The following is an 8,540-nucleotide window of genomic DNA, read 5'->3' as shown; positions in this document are numbered from 1 at the left end:
TGGAGAACAGTATGGAGGTTCCTTAAAAAACTAAAAATAGAACTACCATGTGACCTAGCAAATCCCACTACTGGGCATATACCCTGAGAAAACCATAATTCAAAAAGAGTCAAGGACCACAATGTTCATTGCAGCTCTATTTACAATAGCCAGGACATGGAAGTGAGCTAAGTGTCCATCAACACATGAATGGATAAAGAAGATGTGGCACGAATATACAATGGAATATTGCTCAACCATAAAAAGAAACAAAATTGAATTACTTGTAGTGAGGTGGATGAACCTAGAGACTGTCATACAGAGTGAAGTAAGTCAGAAAGAGAAAAATAAATACCGTATGCTAACACATATATATGGAATCTAAAAAAAAAAAAAAGGTTCTGAAGAACTTAGGGGCAGGACAGGAATAAAGACGCAAACGTAGAGAATGGACTTGAGGACACAGGGAGGGGGAAGGGTAAGCTGGGACAATGTGAGAGAGTGGCATGGACATATACACACTACCAAATGTAAAATAGCTAGTGGGAAGCAGCCACATAGCACAGGGAGATCAGCTCGGTGTTTTGTGACCACTTGGAGGGGTGGGATAGGGAAGGTGGGAGGGAGATGCAAGAGGGAGGAGATATGGAGATATATGTATATGTACAGTTAATTCACTTTGATATAAAGCAGAAACTAACACACCATCGTAAAGCAATTATACTCCAATAAAGATGTTAAAAAAAAAAGAGGTATTGGGATTTTGCTGGCTTCATAGAACAAATTAATAAATTTTCATACTTGTCCATGTTTAAAAGTAACATTGGGGTAATACTGTCTTTGAAACATTGGTAGAGCTTACTCATAAATCTGTCTTGGCCTAGTGTCTTTTTTAGGTGTAGATTTTTTACTACTATTCAAATTTCTTCTGTAGTTATTAATCTGTTCAGAGCTTCTACATCTTATGTGTCAGTTTTATTAGTTGATATACAGTATCTTTAGAAATGTTTCCATTTCATCTAGATTTAATTATTTACTGTTATATAGCATTCGATATACAGATATTTACTAATTTGTGGCGTTTTTGTTTTTGTTTTTTACATTTCGCTGAAAATTTTTTATTGACCTTTTGGATAGAAACGAGAACTTATTTGCCAGGAAGCATGATTCCATTATACTTCTGCTGGAACCAGTGCATGGCCTCCTCTTTTCTGATTCTGTGTTTGGCCCTAATTCAGCCTGTCCTGTGCTTCTCATCTGCAATGCTGAAAACTGGCTTACCCGGCACCACGTAGAAGTCCAGCTCGTAGATATCAATTCTTGGGTCATATGTGATCCCCAATCGACGTGTTCTTGGATCGCAAAACCAGTTTCTAATATCTGAGAAGTTATTTTTTCTTAACACATGTTCTCCACACCTTTAGACATTTTTCCAGGATTTCTTCTGCCTTGGCCCCACGGACTGTGCAGTGAACAATCTTTTCATTTCTCCTGATGCCGAAGGATCTGACGGTGTATCTGGCTTTGGAGGACACAGAGGTCTGGCCTGTGAGCTGTGCCAGCACCTTGGCTGCTGGGGTCAGTCTGTCTCAACTTTCCCCCACACAGATGGTGAGGTAGAGCTTGTTGATGCAAAGTTCCCTCATGGGGCTCTCCTCTTCACCTTGATCCTATGCCATGATGTGAGAGGTGCTCAGAAGCAACCCTTCATCAAGTGGTGATGAAAGAGAGAATGAGAGAAGTGGGCCTTGTGAAGTGGGCTTCTCATGAAGACGCAAGAAGCTACGTAGGTGGGAGTACATATTTTGTGAGTGTGAACAGCTTGGCCCCAAGGAAAGTTGATTGAGAAGAAAAAAACAAACAACCTATCCCTGATTTACAGATGGACATGCACTATACTGAAGCATCAACCACAAGTGTCTGACTTCAGCCTTACATCTCCACGCCTTGAAAGACAGTAGAGAAAGGAAATTCTCCCAGAAGACAAAACTTCAAGAAATATATCTCACTGTCCACTTTGCCTCAAGAAGACCTTCTGGTCTAAGGTGAGGACCTTATTGATTCCTGAGCATGATGTTTATTAAACACTCAATATGTCTCAGACACATATCTGTCACTAAATACACTGGATAAACAAGTCAGACAACATCTTCCTTCATGCAGTTTATCTTCTCTTGAGAAGACCAGCAACGCCAAGCTTGTCTGACCACAGCCACCAAGCACCAAATTCACCATTAGCCTTGGAAACCCTGAATCTTTAATAATAGAAGGATACCTCCAGGGCACGTGGTTTCTAGCTGGTTACATGGTATCTCTTCCATCATCGAGGAAGGATAAATCTGTCTTTGCTTAAATAGACTTTTTCTAGAAATGGATTTGTGTTCTTGCCTATCATGCCACTACTGGGAACACCACCAAACACCTTACTTAATATCATTCACTATGACGGTAAACCATACACCATTACCTCCTACAAAGAAACTCGCTTCATAATAAAGTAAACAAGTCAGATGACACCCAAAGGAGTCATTGGTCTGCATGTACTCCATCATCCAGAAAGAGCTGCTCTTGAATGGCTATTCAAAAGTCAGCCATTTGACTGACTCTTGAACGGCTATTCAAACAGCCGTTGGCTGTGAACAAGCAAAGTAATGGTGCTCTTTCTCCCAAGCAAAAGTTCATTGGCCAGGGAATGAAGAGGTAGAGCTTGGGAGTCACACCTCTCATATGACACCCAATGAAAGGCTCAACAATTTTTTCCTTCCCATTCTCAAAAGATCTGGGCTCTGCTGATTTAGAAGGAAGGATCGCTCATGTCATAGGAACACAATAATGATTGTGATGGAACTGGGAGCTGAAACAGTCACTTGTTCATTTTGAGATCTCAGGGAAGGAAGAAAGGAAAGTAGGAGGGAGGAACAGAGGAAGGAGGGGAGGGAGGGGGGAAAAGGGAGAATGGGGGAAGGATGGCACAGACGGAGGGAGAGAGGGAGGAGGAGAGGAGAAGAAGCAATCAAAAGGAAATTGCCTTGTTGCTAATGGGTAAAATTTGATGAGAAACAGAATGCCCAGTCTCAAGGTAGCTCTCTACAAAATACTTATCAATTTTCTTACTAATTCATAAGTAAAATTACTTATAAATTAACTTTGTAGTGAAGAAACCTGAAAATACCATCTATATTAGTCAGTTAGGGCTGCTATTAAAAATACCATACTGTTCTCCATAGTGGCTGAAACAATTCACATTCCCACAGTATGGAGGTTCCTTAAAAAACTACAAATAGAACTACCATATGATCCAGCAATCCCACTACTAGGCATATACCCTGAGAAAACCAAAATTCAAAAAGAGTCATGTACCAAAATGTTCATTGCAGCTCTATTTACAATAGCCCGGAGATGGAAACAACCTAAGTGCCCATCATCCGATGAATGGATAAAGAAGATGTGGCACATATATACAATGGAATATTACTCAGCCATAAAAAGAAACGAAACTGAGCTATTTGTAATGAGGTGGATGGACATAGAGTCTGTCATACAGAGTGAAGTAAGTCAGAAAGAGAAAGACAAATACCGTATGCTAACACATATATATGGAATCTAAAAAAAAAAAAAAGGTTCTGAAGAACTTAGGGGCAGGACAGGAATAAAGACGCAAACGTAGAGAATGGACTTGAGGACACAGGGAGGGGGAAGGGTAAGCTGGGACAATGTGAGAGAGTGGCATGGACATATACACACTACCAAATGTAAAATAGCTAGTGGGAAGCAGCCACATAGCACAGGGAGATCAGCTCGGTGTTTTGTGACCACTTGGAGGGGTGGGATAGGGAAGGTGGGAGGGAGATGCAAGAGGGAGGAGATATGGAGATATATGTATATGTACAGTTAATTCACTTTGATATAAAGCAGAAACTAACACACCATCGTAAAGCAATTATACTCCAATAAAGATGTTAAAAAAAAAAGAGGTATTGGGATTTTGCTGGCTTCATAGAACAAATTAATAAATTTTCATACTTGTCCATGTTTAAAAGTAACATTGGGGTAATACTGTCTTTGAAACATTGGTAGAGCTTACTCATAAATCTGTCTTGGCCTAGTGTCTTTTTTAGGTGTAGATTTTTTACTACTATTCAAATTTCTTCTGTAGTTATTAATCTGTTCAGAGCTTCTACATCTTATGTGTCAGTTTTATTAGTTGATATACAGTATCTTTAGAAATGTTTCCATTTCATCTAGATTTAATTATTTACTGTTATATAGCATTCGATATACAGATATTTACTAATTTGTGGCGTTTTTGTTTTTGTTTTTTACATTTCGCTGAAAATTTTTTATTGACCTTTTGGATAGAAACGAGAACTTATTTGCCAGGAAGCATGATTCCATTATACTTCTGCTGGAACCAGTGCATGGCCTCCTCTTTTCTGATTCTGTGTTTGGCCCTAATTCAGCCTGTCCTGTGCTTCTCATCTGCAATGCTGAAAACTGGCTTACCCGGCACCACGTAGAAGTCCAGCTCGTAGATATCAATTCTTGGGTCATATGTGATCCCCAATCGACGTGTTCTTGGATCGCAAAACCAGTTTCTAATATCTGAGAAGTTATTTTTTCTTAACACATGTTCTCCACACCTTTAGACATTTTTCCAGGATTTCTTCTGCCTTGGCCCCACGGACTGTGCAGTGAACAATCTTTTCATTTCTCCTGATGCCGAAGGATCTGACGGTGTATCTGGCTTTGGAGGACACAGAGGTCTGGCCTGTGAGCTGTGCCAGCACCTTGGCTGCTGGGGTCAGTCTGTCTCAACTTTCCCCCACACAGATGGTGAGGTAGAGCTTGTTGATGCAAAGTTCCCTCATGGGGCTCTCCTCTTCACCTTGATCCTATGCCATGATGTGAGAGGTGCTCAGAAGCAACCCTTCATCAAGTGGTGATGAAAGAGAGAATGAGAGAAGTGGGCCTTGTGAAGTGGGCTTCTCATGAAGACGCAAGAAGCTACGTAGGTGGGAGTACATATTTTGTGAGTGTGAACAGCTTGGCCCCAAGGAAAGTTGATTGAGAAGAAAAAAACAAACAACCTATCCCTGATTTACAGATGGACATGCACTATACTGAAGCATCAACCACAAGTGTCTGACTTCAGCCTTACATCTCCACGCCTTGAAAGACAGTAGAGAAAGGAAATTCTCCCAGAAGACAAAACTTCAAGAAATATATCTCACTGTCCACTTTGCCTCAAGAAGACCTTCTGGTCTAAGGTGAGGACCTTATTGATTCCTGAGCATGATGTTTATTAAACACTCAATATGTCTCAGACACATATCTGTCACTAAATACACTGGATAAACAAGTCAGACAACATCTTCCTTCATGCAGTTTATCTTCTCTTGAGAAGACCAGCAACGCCAAGCTTGTCTGACCACAGCCACCAAGCACCAAATTCACCATTAGCCTTGGAAACCCTGAATCTTTAATAATAGAAGGATACCTCCAGGGCACGTGGTTTCTAGCTGGTTACATGGTATCTCTTCCATCATCGAGGAAGGATAAATCTGTCTTTGCTTAAATAGACTTTTTCTAGAAATGGATTTGTGTTCTTGCCTATCATGCCACTACTGGGAACACCACCAAACACCTTACTTAATATCATTCACTATGACGGTAAACCATACACCATTACCTCCTACAAAGAAACTCGCTTCATAATAAAGTAAACAAGTCAGATGACACCCAAAGGAGTCATTGGTCTGCATGTACTCCATCATCCAGAAAGAGCTGCTCTTGAATGGCTATTCAAAAGTCAGCCATTTGACTGACTCTTGAACGGCTATTCAAACAGCCGTTGGCTGTGAACAAGCAAAGTAATGGTGCTCTTTCTCCCAAGCAAAAGTTCATTGGCCAGGGAATGAAGAGGTAGAGCTTGGGAGTCACACCTCTCATATGACACCCAATGAAAGGCTCAACAATTTTTTCCTTCCCATTCTCAAAAGATCTGGGCTCTGCTGATTTAGAAGGAAGGATCGCTCATGTCATAGGAACACAATAATGATTGTGATGGAACTGGGAGCTGAAACAGTCACTTGTTCATTTTGAGATCTCAGGGAAGGAAGAAAGGAAAGTAGGAGGGAGGAACAGAGGAAGGAGGGGAGGGAGGGGGGAAAAGGGAGAATGGGGGAAGGATGGCACAGACGGAGGGAGAGAGGGAGGAGGAGAGGAGAAGAAGCAATCAAAAGGAAATTGCCTTGTTGCTAATGGGTAAAATTTGATGAGAAACAGAATGCCCAGTCTCAAGGTAGCTCTCTACAAAATACTTATCAATTTTCTTACTAATTCATAAGTAAAATTACTTATAAATTAACTTTGTAGTGAAGAAACCTGAAAATACCATCTATATTAGTCAGTTAGGGCTGCTATTAAAAATACCATACTGTTCTCCATAGTGGCTGAAACAATTCACATTCCCACAGTATGGAGGTTCCTTAAAAAACTACAAATAGAACTACCATATGATCCAGCAATCCCACTACTAGGCATATACCCTGAGAAAACCAAAATTCAAAAAGAGTCATGTACCAAAATGTTCATTGCAGCTCTATTTACAATAGCCCGGAGATGGAAACAACCTAAGTGCCCATCATCCGATGAATGGATAAAGAAGATGTGGCACATATATACAATGGAATATTACTCAGCCATAAAAAGAAACGAAACTGAGCTATTTGTAATGAGGTGGATGGACATAGAGTCTGTCATACAGAGTGAAGTAAGTCAGAAAGAGAAAGACAAATACCGTATGCTAACACATATATATGGAATTTAAGAAAAAAAGTGTCATGAAGAACCTAGGGGTAAGACAGGAATAAAGACACAGACCTACTGGAGAACGGACTTGAGGATATGGGGAGGGGGAAGGGTGAGCTGTGACAGGGCGAGAGAGAGGCATGGACATATATACACTAACAAACGTAAGGTAGATAGCTAGTGGGAAGCAGCCGCATGGCACAGGGATATCGGCTCAGTGCTTTGTGACTGCCTGGAGGGGTGGGTTAGGGAGGGTGGGAGGGAGGGAGACGCAAGAGGGAAGAGATATGGGAACATATGTATATGTATAACTGATTCACTTTGTTATAAAGCAGAAACTAACACACCATTGTAAAGCAATTATACCCCAATAAAGATGTTAAAAAAAAAAGATACCATAGATGGGTGGCTTAAACAACAGAAATTTATTTTCTCACAGTTCTGGAAGCTGGAAGTCCAAGATCAGGGTGCCAACCTGGTCAATTTCTGGTGATAGCTGTCTTTCTGGCTTGCAGATAGCCGCCTTCTTGCTGTGCCCTCACATGGCAGAGAGAACAAGCTCTCTGGATGTCTCTTCTTATAAGGGCACTGATCCTAAGCCTCGTCTAAATCTAATTATCTTCCAAAGGCCTATCTCCAAACAGCATCACACTGGGGATTAGGGCTTCAACATAAAATTTTGGGAGGGACACAATTCAGTCTATAGCATCATCTTAACTAAGTGAAAAAAAGTTATCATCACCAATAATAGGACCAATCAATATCATTTGCCTCTGAATCTGATGCACTAAGGCTAACAGAACCAAATCTGTGATATTTCTGCCCAAAAAAAAAAAGTAATAACCTGAATCTAACCATGAGGAAAACATAAGACATTCAAATTGAAAAATAACTGGCCAGTACTCCTCAAAAATGACAAAGTCTTGAAAGATATGGAAAAACTGAAGAACAGTTCCAAATTGATGAAAACTTAAGAGACACAACAACTAAATATGTGTGATCCTGGATTTGATCCTGGACCAGAAAGGAGACAGCTTTATAAAGGATATTATTGAGACAATTAGCAAAATTTGGAAAGGGTCTGTGGATTAGCTGTAGTATTTTATCAATGTTAATTTCCTGAGTTTTGTGGTTGTGCTCTGATTGTGTAACAGAGTACCTTTATTTTGGGAAAATATACATACTAAAGTATTCATGTGTAATGGGATATCTGGGTGAAGAAAGAGTATATGGGGGTCTTTTGTACTGTTGTTGAAGCTTCTCTGTAGGTATCAAATTATTTCAAAATAAAAAGTTAAAAACAAGCAAAAAGATGAACTGAAACAAATTAGAGAGTAGTAAGCAAGAAGTACAAAGGTGGAATTTGACCAGAGGGCAAATATTGAAGTTGGCCTCGCATATTACTAAGGCACACAAACACAGCAGGCAGCAGGGTGGGGATGCTGAATGCCAGAGAGTCCCAGCATAAACTGGGACCCTCAAAAAGGGCTAAAATGCTCACATGTTGATAGCATCCCCCCTGATAGCAGAAGCTTATATAAATCCTCTTTCCCAGAGATTAAGATTAACCATATATTAATTCACAATCAAGGCAAGTGACACAGAGAGACAAGTCATAATGAGTGAGAGTAAGCTGAAATAATCAATAGATTTAGACTTGAAAAGACTTCAGATATTGGAATTATCAGATCCAGAATATAAAATATGTACAACATGTTTACAAAATAAAAGATGGATTGTAAAGCTAAGCA

The 8,540-nt window shown here is 40.2% G+C and overlaps 2 pseudogenes across 2 annotated transcripts; both read right to left on the bottom strand.

The window, feature by feature from the left end:
- Positions 1-966: 966 nt before the first annotated feature.
- On the bottom strand, positions 967-1,643 carry LOC307196340 (large ribosomal subunit protein uL5-like; annotated as a pseudogene). The gene has a single exon. The product of its transcript is annotated as a large ribosomal subunit protein uL5-like (transcript).
- A 2,545-nt stretch (positions 1,644-4,188) lies between these two features.
- Positions 4,189-4,865, bottom strand: LOC307196242 (large ribosomal subunit protein uL5-like; annotated as a pseudogene). The gene has a single exon. The product of its transcript is annotated as a large ribosomal subunit protein uL5-like (transcript).
- Positions 4,866-8,540: the final 3,675 nt, after the last annotated feature.

Source organism: Stenella coeruleoalba (assembly GCF_951394435.1).
Source record: "Stenella coeruleoalba genome assembly, chromosome: 13".
NCBI lineage: Eukaryota > Metazoa > Chordata > Mammalia > Artiodactyla > Delphinidae > Stenella > Stenella coeruleoalba.
This window is presented reverse-complemented; position numbering and strand designations above follow the sequence as displayed.